We start from the raw sequence: 11,883 nt of genomic DNA, 5'->3' as shown, positions 1-11,883 counted from the left end.
TTAAACATGTGGTATTACACTGCGTTGGTAGTCTTTGAACAATGTGTAAAGAACAAGCCTCAGCAACAAGTCCAAGAGAAAATTAAGCCAAGGGAGGAGCCACATGTCCCTTGGACTGATGTCCCAACCACTCCTGCAAGGGTCCAGAACAATGCCCAAGAAATGGACAACCATGGGAGGGGGCCTGGTGCTGCCTTTGTTGGTTTGACTGGCGTCTCGTGTCTCAACCAAACCTGGAACTGGAGCCAACAGTTCCAAATAAGGGCTAGGGGAGACTTCCCAACCCTTTTTGCTTTGATAATATAAATAAGGGCTAGGAGAAGGCCAGCCCAGCCCTTTTTCACTGCTGCTGCCCCTACTTCTTGTTGCTGCTGCTTCTCCTCTTGGTTCTACAGCACATGGAACACTCTTGTTGGTAGGCCCAGATCCATGACTGGTCATCTTTCTCCCACTCTTTATTTCTTTTTTTCTCTCTGTATCTTAAAGTTGTTAATGCAAGGCTCACTTGAGTTCTCTATAAAACCATACAGCTTAGGTAGATAAAACTGCGGGAGAGCCAACATACATATGATAACCATTGATCATTTTTCTCTCATATGTACAGACCTTGAGTGTCATTTCATCTTAATTCAACTAGGGGGATTTGCAAATCTGGTCACCCCTCCCTCCTTCATGGGTGAGATGTGACACTGCAGCGGCTGAAATTGGGCTTTTCACCCCAGACAATCACAGTGAGTGTATGCCTACAGTAAACCTGGCTGCACATCAGTGAAAAATTAAACATTATATTGCCATCGCATAAACTCCTGTCAGCCAATAATCATGCAGTTCATCTCCTAGTGGGCGACTTCAAGGGGATAATCACTATATGTTACAATTTGCAAGTAACACTTCACAGAAAACTCAAAACACCTAGTTACAAGACGGGATAAACTGAATGCTGAGATGTATTTCAAATTCTTCAGTTTTGCTTTTACTGGGCTTTCTTTTTTCATCAAAAAACTCCCTAAAAACACACAGAACTTAAGGTCACCATGTTCCATATGATAAAACGCTCAGTAAATTGTATTGTCTGCGACATGGGAGAGGAAACCCAAGAACTGTATAGTGTTGGGCACAGCACGTATCTTGCTGTACCCCCTATTCTTTAGCAGTGACAGCTATGGAAGAGGTGTGACACTATCTCTCTGATAGCATCTCAAGTAACTTCACAGGCAACTTGCTTTCAAGTTTCAGCCCCCAAACCAGACTTCACCTTTCTGAACAATGTATTTTTGAAGGAGGCACCTTTTGTACTTATTCACAGAAATCAGTGGTGTTTCACTTGAGCAGCTCAAAGGAGCATGGCTCTGACACATAGAACTTCACACAGGCATTTTGATGTGTTTATATCTATTGCCAGCTGAAAGACTATGTGACTGAAAGACACATCTTAAGATAAATATGATAACCATTGATCATTTTTCTCTCATATGTACAGACCTTATGTACATCTTAAGCTCCAACTCGCTGTCTTGACTGCAGCATGCCCCTGTTAGTCAGCTACACAAAGCTAAGGAGGAGACAGTATTTTGCTATAATCACAGCCACCACATGCTGCAGTGAACTGCACATGTGGCTATGATGAAGCAATGATTTACCATAGGCCAACATCATCAATCAGGGTGAACAGTCATATGGACAGTCCACTAACACTTGTTGCCCTTTCATCGTCTTGATCTTTTCAAAGTGACTGGTGGGTGATAATTTGATTGTTTCATCAGAATAGCATGGATATAACTGCTGACCCCAAATATCTACTCAATGTGTGTCTCCTCATGTATATATTTAGATTCTACTTTCTTACAGCGGCAATTTACTGCAGATAGTGCATTTGAAAATGATTAGTGCATTTAAGGAAGGGATTAGTGAACTTAAGGAAGTTAAGTACAGCCTGAGCTCAAGCTTCATGCATTGCTATCCAAGGCAAGTTGGAAATGCATGTCCTATTTCTTTTTGCTAAAAATATGCTAATATTCAAGCAAATGCTTATTAAGTTTGATGTATAAGGATGCATTAAGTTCACAAGGAATTAATTGTAATGCAGTCATACTGTGGGTTCTTCTTCCCAGAAGCAGAATTGCCACTAGAGAAATGACAGCACACACAGGTTGTGACAAATCACTGAGGGGATCTTTAGCTGATGAAATCTCTGGGATCTTAAAAGTTACATGAGTGAGGAAAGGAATCCGGGGGAAGGATGAGGAAAAACAAGCACTGATGAAACCCAGCAAGGAAGGAGGGAGAATCACAGAATCACAGAGAATCACAGAAATGTAGAGGTTGGAAGGAATCTCTGGAGATCATCTTGCTTGCTAAAACAGGTTCTCTAGAGCAGGTTGCACAGGAAAGCATCTAGGTGTGTTTTCAGCAGCTCCAGAGAAGAAGACTCCACAACCTCTCTGGGCAGCTCTGTCACCTGCTAAGTATTTTTTTTCTAATGTTCATGTGAAATTTCCTATGTTCCAGATTATGCCCATTACTCCTCCTTTTCCTGTCGCTGGGCACCACTGAAAGGGGCCTTGACTCTCTTGACTCCCACCCATTAGATATGTATTAGCATTCATAAGATCTCCTCTGTTTTTCCCGAGCTGAAAAGCCCCACATCTCTCAGCCTTTCCTCTAGAACCCTCACCAACTTTGTGGCCTTCCACTGAACTGTCTCCAGCTGTTTCCTGCCTTTCTTGATCTGAGGAGCACAGAACTGAACACAGTACTCCAGATGCAACCTCATCAGGGCAGAGTAAAAGCAGCTAGAAAGATGAGCTGCATCAGATGCAAATGAAGAAATGCTGCTTTTTTTCCCCCTAATAATAACTTTGTTTGTTTTGGCTTTTTGTTTTCTTATTTTTTTATAGCACTTCTTTTTTAGGGAGGAACCCAACTCATTTGTTGCTCTTGCTGCTGCCAGCCTTAGTGTTGTGGGATGTAATTTTAAAATGAACAACAGTGGTAGAGTTATAAACATTAACTGACTTCTTCTGTGGCTCCCATTAAATTTAGTAAACTCTAATGCCAACAGAGTTAGCATCTCACTGCTACACTTTGAAAAACTTCCTCCACATGCTTCTACTTGTCTCTACAATAACTGAAATAAGAAACCCCATTTCCTCTGATGACTTGTTTCTGTGCGTCTACAAATGCAGATCAAATATCCTATTGGTTGCAGGATGCTGACAGATAAGGGATAATTGTTGTAGCCACAGCTCCTTATACACTTCCGAGAAGACTCCAGAAACCCTGAGGGGTTCGGGAGGACAGGCAATAAATACCACATCTGCCTTGGTTTTATGGGAGCAGCCAGAGGGAAAAATTGCTGTCAGTGCTGACTCTAAGCTGTCAGCTGCTGTTAATTGCCTTGCTCCCAGTCATCTGGCTGTGATTGCACTTCATTATTATAATATCTTTCTGGCCTGCCTTCTGAACAGCCTCCCTTTCCAGAATCAATCCTGGAGTGCTGCTGCACACAGCGTGCTGGCTATATCCTCACCATTGCCACCATGAGCAGCAAGCACATCTTCTGTGTGGGTGAGGTGCCAAGGGAAAACAGGAGGCTGAGGATTGTTTTCCATATTGATGGAAGTCTTGTCAGCATAGTTCCATCATTCTTACAGTAGTTCAAGTAAACATAACATAAATATGCCTCTAGAGTTCGTGACTTGTAGATTGTCCCATGTTTTGTAGACAAAGGTGGAGTTCCTGGCCCAGGAATTTACAATCTGGATTAAGACAGACAGTAGGAGGGATTTTTTGGCTCGTGATAGCAAGAAACATAACACACCTTTTCTACAAACTAAAAACTCCTGTGGTCTACCCCTAAGCCCAGTATTTCTGCCTACAATGAATATGAGCCAGGAGGCACATAAGACAGACAACCATGAGGGAAAGGTGGGGAAAATTCTGTTTAGGGCCTGTTTCTGAGTCTGCTTTTTCAGAAGAGAGGACAGGAAGCATAAGTGTTCTGCTGGATCAAGCAACCCTATTTTCCTTCCCTAGCAAAATGCCTCCCCAGAGGCGCTGTGTCGTTTTCCAGTAACTTTCAGCGCTTCCACCCAAATGAAACCATGAGCTATTTGGTAGACCTAATTTAGACTTTAAAAATGCATGGGGCTGAAGAGAGGTATGAGGCCATTAGGCAGTTTAATGAACAGCTGGAGCATCCCAAGAACAGTAGAGAGAAGGAGAAAACAAATCAATAAACTGTTACCAACATAATGCTAACAAAGTTGTTCCACGGTAGAGAAGCAGAGATGGCAGAAACAAAAAAGCACAGCTCAGTATCTGAGAAATATTACCATGTTTTCATAAATACAGTGTACTATTCAAATAATTCTCTTTTAAAAGTACTCTGGAGATAAGTCCTCGTGTAAAATGCACTCTCATAAAGTGAACAAAACCAGAGACCAAAGCTGCAGGAATTATAAACTGGGAATAGTTATTTTGCATGAGGAAACAAATTTGGAGAAACTTTTATATTTACTTCAATGTAACAAGCATGACTGCTGAATTTCCAGGAGTCTGGCTGTGCACATGAAAGCACTGCACAAACAACCCTAATATGTTCTCATTGCACATTGTTTTAAGAGAGAACTGATGCTTTCAACGGGGTTTATTGCTGTGGATAAAAAAGATCGATTGTCATATTTATCTCAAGCCAAGTCTTCAGTGCCCTTAAATAGAGCTACTAAAACACATACAAAATACAAAATGGCAACATATGTGAAGTAATTTCCTCCTATCTAAAAGGAACTTAGGGAAGAAGAATTTACTAAAGCAGCATGAGAAAAAAGAACAGGCAAAGAACCTGGTGAACAGCAAGAAAATGGACCCTGCCTCTGTTTTCTCATTTCAGTAGGTCAGAATTGTTCAGGGCTTTGCAGTGTGATTGATGGATCTTGACTGACAGAGGCAGAAATACATTTACCGGTCTCTATAGTAACATTATGCTTCATGAGAAGAAATGAAGGTTCTATTACTACTGCAATATGCAATGAGAGATTCCAGATCATTTTGAAATAACTCTTATTTTGCTGAAAGTTCAAAACATAACAAAAAAATGTGTTTTGTCTCTTTAAAAATGTATGTATTTACTTCGTCATCATCAATATCCTCTCCTGCCTACCCCATTTCTTCTTGTACATTTACCCATGCACTCTGAATCAATCCACAAGGCTTAATAAAAAGATTCCAGCTAGCTGTGATGAATTTAGATGGATATGTTTCTGACCCAGTTCTGAACAAATAATTATAAAATTGTGATTTTGTTGTCTTTTTGTTGCTCTGAGCACTCTGTCCTTGGCCATAGTCTGTATGCAAAGCACGTTTAGGGAAAAGAGTTCTTCCAGGTATGTCTTACAGAACTCCACTTAGTTTGAAATCAAGAACACGCATGGAAATACAAATCCCTAGTTTTCATTAGATTATTTTTGTAGAGCATCATATCATTATCATCTTTCCTCGTAAATCACTCAAGCTCTTTTTGCTTGTGGCTGTGTCACTGTGTGACATTCTGCTAATACAGACAGACATACAAAACACACATAATAATAGCTGCACCCTATATAGTAGACCCCTATATATTTATCTACATCCATTTCTGTAAATTTGGTCATAATTAAGTTATAGTATAGTGATTTAAGAAGTCATTGTTGAGTTGTTGGTGGTTTTTGCTCAAATTCAGAAGCTTGCAATAATGAAAGTAATTAAACATTGTAGACAAGATGACAGAAACAAGAAATATCTCCTATAGTGTTGGTCCTCTTCTAATGTTCAGGGTACTATTAAGAAGATTTTTCCTAGACAAAATACATGGCATCATCTGTGATTAACACTAAGGTTATATTTTTATTGTTATTATTATTTGAATTTTTCACAATGTTAGAAAGCTAGAAGATTCATTCAAAGAAAAAATACTCCAGAAATGCTCTATGACACCAGTGCATTGTTCATTGGAGAACTTGCCTTGGTCACTGCGAGCCAGCACCACAAAAAGAGCCCATTGCCTACAAAGTAAGGGAATAAACTGATGTCAGGACATTTGTAGGGCTGCTTTTTCTATGACTATTCATTAGTGATGGCAACTGGGCATATTCATGGTCACTGGCATTTGCACAGCACTGAGGACACTGTGTACTTTTGAGAATTAGATTTGTTATGTATAAACAAAAGCATTAAAGATGCTTGTAACTCTTTGACATCAGAAGAATGAGGAGCCTTGATCCTTATTGCAAACTAAAAGAACCAAACTGGTTTAGCCCACCAGTATGAAGACAGAAGGTCATTTGATTGCTGTGTCTGAGTATGAAGAAAAGATAACTACCAGAGAACGAGGGTTACTGAGTAAATTCGGGAATAAGGGATTGTAAAGTGGCTATAAATAAATCTAGTTTGGAAGCTAGTGGACCAGTCATCAGAGGAATAAAGTTCTGCAATTGCTTCTACTTCAAGAGACAAGGAACTTCAACTTGTTTCCATTTGGACACTGCCAAATTTCTGAATGGGATTAAATGATGCAGTTTAAAGTGAAAAGGGACTTAATCTAAGGAAACAGATTTTATGCTGCATTTTCCATACTGTGAAAGCCATTATTCTGTTAGTATGGCGGCTTCTTTGCCCTCAAGGGAGAAGGACATAAATCATAAAGTTCTACAGATTTGAGTTATTAATGTTATGCCATGCAAGTTCATAAGATTTTGAGCACTAATGTAACCTTTGATCCTGAAATTTCTCCTGATGCAAAATTAAGATGATGATCATCCCCTGCTTTACAAGGATAATGAGGATTAAATAAACTAATTGAATATTTGTTTGGAGAAAGTTACACAAATGCTGAAAAACATTTGATTAGTAATCTCATATTTTTTTCACTTCATCACCTTAATCTGAAATGATAGTTGCTTGAACTGTTAGCTGGATACATGACTACAGAGATATATCTGGTAGACACAGTAAAACACTGAGAAATAATGTCAGCTGACAGATGAAATGTACATAAATTTCACAGTCCAAATAAAATTTTACTATTATGCCACAGCCAGATCACAAGATGTGATTCAGTGATCAAACAGGAGAGATAAATGAGAAGGTCTATTACCTCCAGGGTTGTACTTTTTTTTTCAAATCTTTGCCATCCATTGAATTTAATCATCTTCAGAAAGTAACTAAAGTCTTTTTTTTATGCAACATATTGCATTGCATTACAGACTGTTTTCTTCAGCTGACCTGTGCCTGTATTCAGCTTTGAAATGATAGGCAGCAGTAAATACATAGCTGGAGGCCTATTTGTTAAATATGGACATTAGAGAGAAGTATAAGCATTAGAATTAACACAGAAATCTGAGGCTAAATTAATGCTTCATTTTAGCAAGACCAAGGTGTGGGCTAAAATTCAGTGTGATTCTTGACTTGTAGCTGTGGCTGAGAGTATTGCAACAGAAGCTCCCATAATGTCTCTTCTGTGTCAGCAGTGCTGACTGGTGGTTTTGTTTGACCAACAGCACAAGTTCAGTCTACCTGTAGACCCTGTACACCTTTGCAGGAATTTATTTGTACAGACCGAACTTGGAAATCAGTTCAGAAAAAGACACCCAACTCTCAAGTGCTTACATCCAACTTGTAGATCACCCTAAAGTGGCAAGATAGAAACATCATGGTGATTAATACTTTATCCATTTTTTTCCTGCATTTCCCTTAGCACTGACTGAGCTGTTGACCATCCAGACTCTCCCTTGAAGACAAACATGCAAATGAAGATAGCAAGGAAGTAGCAAATTGTTTGAGATTCTGCTGGCGTATACTTGCAAGAGCAAATAGGATACCAAGAGGTATTGTATTTGTATTGAATATACAAATTCTTGTAGTTTCCAGTTGACAGAAAAAGTAATGCAGCATCACTTCCTTATGTTACTGTTATTTACTAAGTCAGCCCGGCTAACAGTGAAGAAAAACAAAACAACAAAAAACAGATCACGAGTATTAAAACCTACATTAATTTTAATGAAAAATTATAGCAATTTTTGGTAATAAATGTTATGGTGAGCTCACAAACTTCTACAAGTATGTGAACTTAAATACGGTCTACTTCCAGGTCTTAATAAATACATTTCAATTTGCGCATAAAATGAGTCTTGACACAACTGTCTCTTCATCGTGTACTTTCTTTCCAGGTCTGTAGTTCTGTGTTCTCATGCAGATTAAATATCTTAGTTTTTTCAAAGTGGAAGAAAAAAATGTCGCATCCATATATTCCTGTTGCTTTAAAAATGAGAAATTAGCTTTTGTGGGAAATACTGAAAACTGCACCGTACCAGATGAAAATTGGCTATGAAAATGCAATTGTTGTGCATCCAGGTGGGAAATGTTAAGGTTACTATTTATTTTTTTTTTATGACTATTGTTTAACTCCGTTTTGCAAAGTGCATGTGCATTTTTCCCTGCTCAGTGAATAAGGTATAATCAAGAAGGACTGAGAATAGTTGTAGAAAACATGTAAGTAAAAAGCTTATCCTTAAAGAAGGACTCCTTGTTCCTCATTTCAAGTTCCATGAAGGCATTTGAGAGGCTTTGGCCTGGTAGTGATGCATCTGGTGTGAGTTGAGTAGTGATGGTACAGCTTCCTGCTGCAGTTTGTGAAATGTCTAACTTGTGACCTGAGTCAAGGTCAGCTCTCCAAATGATGTGTTATCACGTACCTAGTGCACGTAAATAATGTGAAAATGCCTTCCCTTTTGTTCACAGCCGTGTCTTACTGGGGAAACTTAATTTCCCTGCTGGGTTAACTCCTGTTTACCACACATCAGTTTCCAGCACTATTGCTCTGCCTCTTTAAAGTCTTTTTATAGAGGTTCCTTGCTTGAGCCCACACACCTATTTTACATTGTGTGTATGAGCAATGAAGACATATCTGAAGATCATTCAATATGTGGGCAGTCTCAGTAGAGAAATAACGCTGCATGCCTGAGTAAGTACTCACTTGTGAGAAGCACAGTGCTGGGTCTGAGTCTTGTTGGGGAACACTCTTAAGTACATTATTATTTGAATCTCATTGTCTACCAGAAACATAAACATAAATTAAAATGAACAACAATAATAGAAACAGAAGTCTTTGTAGTTGACTTTCTCTGTTCGCTCTATGTAATTCCTCCTTCAGTCAGCCCCATCCCTAACATGATACATTTGGAAAGGTCACAGTATTAATTATCTTCAAATGAGCGTGTATATACTTTTCAACAACAATTCATCAAATCTGTGGGGAAAATGACAAGGCCAGCTTCTATTTTTGCAAGTGCAGTGATTTTAATTCAAGAAGATAGACAGAGTAGAAATCAAACTGGTAATTAGAAACTCCTATTCACATCTAATACAGCCCACCCCTCAGACTCTCCTTCCTTATTTTTGCTCAGAGGCAGTTTCTGACACCAGAAATAGCACAATGGTGATAACAGAGTTTGGGTATGGTTTAGTTTTGTTTTTCCTGATTGTGAGACGTAAAACACTGTTAGAGGCATAGTGTGAATTTCAGTAGTCCAGGGAGCTGTAGGTTCCCTGCCTGCGTGAATAAACATGTGGAAGTAACTGCTGAAATCATGTAACTAGTCTGAAGCCCATCTGATACAGTGGAGAAATGCTGTTTTACATCAGCAAAGGTTGTGACATTAAATCTCATGAGGGAGACTTCCAAGCAATGTGTTCTAGAAATCCTTATATGATAAAGGTTTCCTTTGCTTTAAATTTGGCTGTCAACAGCAATGAGGCAAATTCCTGTTATCTGAGTGCCTATTTGAAATAATGTGAAATAGCAAATGCAGAATGGCACGATCTCAGTACACACATCTTATCCATAACCATAACCTTTCAAGCGCTCGTTATTCATATCTAGCCTTTTGTATCAATTAAAAGGGAACTTCTGACACATAGCCTCACAACCTATGACACCGTTATGTTATCCAGCTAACAATGCGTGGTTGTCAGCATATGTTCTCAAGTGCAATTACACCAGCACAAAGCTTTGGGGTGTACAGTCTGGGGAAAGGTCTAACAGCTGCTTGTATGTAACACAAAGAAGAGGAGCATCACCGTGGTGAAAGAAGGTAATTGGAGCTGCGATAAGGATCCTGTTCAGGGTGGATACATTGCTGGAAATTTGAAGACATCACTTAAGTTTGTGGTGGTTTTATGCTTTACAGTTTTGTCAGTGAAGCTTAATGTCTACCTGGCGTAATGTTATCAGCCCAGCAACAACCCAGCCTCAGAGGTTCACTTCTTTCCTCCTGGAGAAGAGCAGCAGAAAGACAATGACACAGGCCAGAAATCCACCATTTCCACAGCCATGTTATCGTAGAATCATAGAACGGCCTGGGTTGAAAAGGACAACAATGTTCACCTAGTTTCAACCCCCTGCTATGTGCAGGGTCACCAACCACCAGACCAGGCTGCCCAGAGCCACATCCAGCCTGGCCTTGAATGCCTCCAGGGATGGGACATCCACAGCCTCCTTGGGCAACCTGTTCCAGTGTGTCACCACCCTCTGTGTGAAAAACTTCCTCCTAATATCTAACCTAAACTTCCCCTCTCTCAGTTTAAGACCATTCCCCCTTGTCCTGTCACTGTCCACCCTTGTAAACAGCAGTTCCCCCTCCTGTTTATACGCTCCCTTCAAGTACTGGAAGGCCACAATGAGGTCTACCCAGTGCCTTCTCTTCTCCAAGCTAAACAGTTCTAGTTCCCACAACCTTTCCTCACAGGAGAGGTGCTCCAGCCCTCTGATCATCTTAATGGCCCTAAATCATTCCAGGTCAGTGAAAAACAAACACTAAACTTTTTCACTGGGGTTTCCAAACCATAAAAGTCACTCAAAGCCTGCAGGAGAGTTAATTTAAAAGAGTGATCTGCAGGATGAGCTTTAAGGCTAGCTCAGAGATGGGTAATTCCACAATATTCCAAATTAATTTATGACAAATGTAAACACTGTATTTGCAGTCAATCAGCAATGTTTTGCAATCTTCAGAGCGCATCCAAAGGAAAAATGTGAGATTATGCACAGAGAAGTAGAGATTAAGTTCTATGTTCTCTGTGTATTTACAAAGTGCTTGAGTAAATAGCCTGCTGTGATATCTAGCACCCAAAAAGACAGAACCATGGAAAATGTGAGCTAGACAATTTCTATGTTGGAAAGCACCAGTATCCTGTGACACTTCTCAGCAAAGAATGAAGCCCAGAGAAGCTGGGAAGAAGAGAATTTTTCCTGAGATGTTAAATGTAAGAAAATGAATGGGAAAAGCTCCAAAATAGCTGAGGTTCTGTGAACACATTTCATACACAGGACAATGGTGTTACTATTTCTCTTGTTTTGAAAGGAAGATGAACAGATGGATGGATGCATTTTGCCTTTTGTGAGTGAAGCTGATTCCCAAGTTTCATATAAAAAATTGCTATTTTGCTACTAATACACAATGGCTGATGAGAGCTGAGAATAAATGGCAGGCATTTACTATTATTTTGGTTGTATTAAACTGAAAAGTATTTACCCAAATCTGAAGAAATTCTGTTTAAGAAATTATTTTGCCTTGATTTCTGCAGTAATAAGGAAGCTAACTATGAAAATAATAGAATCCACACACTGGCTACGAGTTGGCAAGAAATGATCTACCCTCCAATATTGATTCAACTTTGCCCCTTTGCATTTTTTTGTTAAATGATGGCAGCTGTGGAACAGTAGGCAGTAGGAAACAAATGGATTATTCTGAGTTCAAAGGAGAAATCTAATACATCAGTCTTGCAAATGACTGGAGACTAAGCATGGATACTTCAGAATCTGTTTCCAGTTTCCTGCTGCAGTGATCCTGA

General features: G+C 39.5%; 1 protein-coding gene across 1 annotated transcript in view; it reads right to left on the bottom strand.

Moving 5' to 3' along the window:
- The window catches only part of LOC125688141 (pinopsin-like), a 79,396-nt gene that overhangs the window by 10,590 nt on the left and 56,923 nt on the right, over positions 1-11,883 (bottom strand). The gene's annotated exons all lie outside the window — the stretch shown is intronic.

Source organism: Lagopus muta, chromosome 1 (genome assembly GCF_023343835.1).
Source record: "Lagopus muta isolate bLagMut1 chromosome 1, bLagMut1 primary, whole genome shotgun sequence".
Classification (NCBI taxonomy): domain Eukaryota; kingdom Metazoa; phylum Chordata; class Aves; order Galliformes; family Phasianidae; genus Lagopus; species Lagopus muta.
Note: the sequence above shows the minus strand (reverse complement) of the source record. Positions and strands in the feature narration are given on the sequence as shown.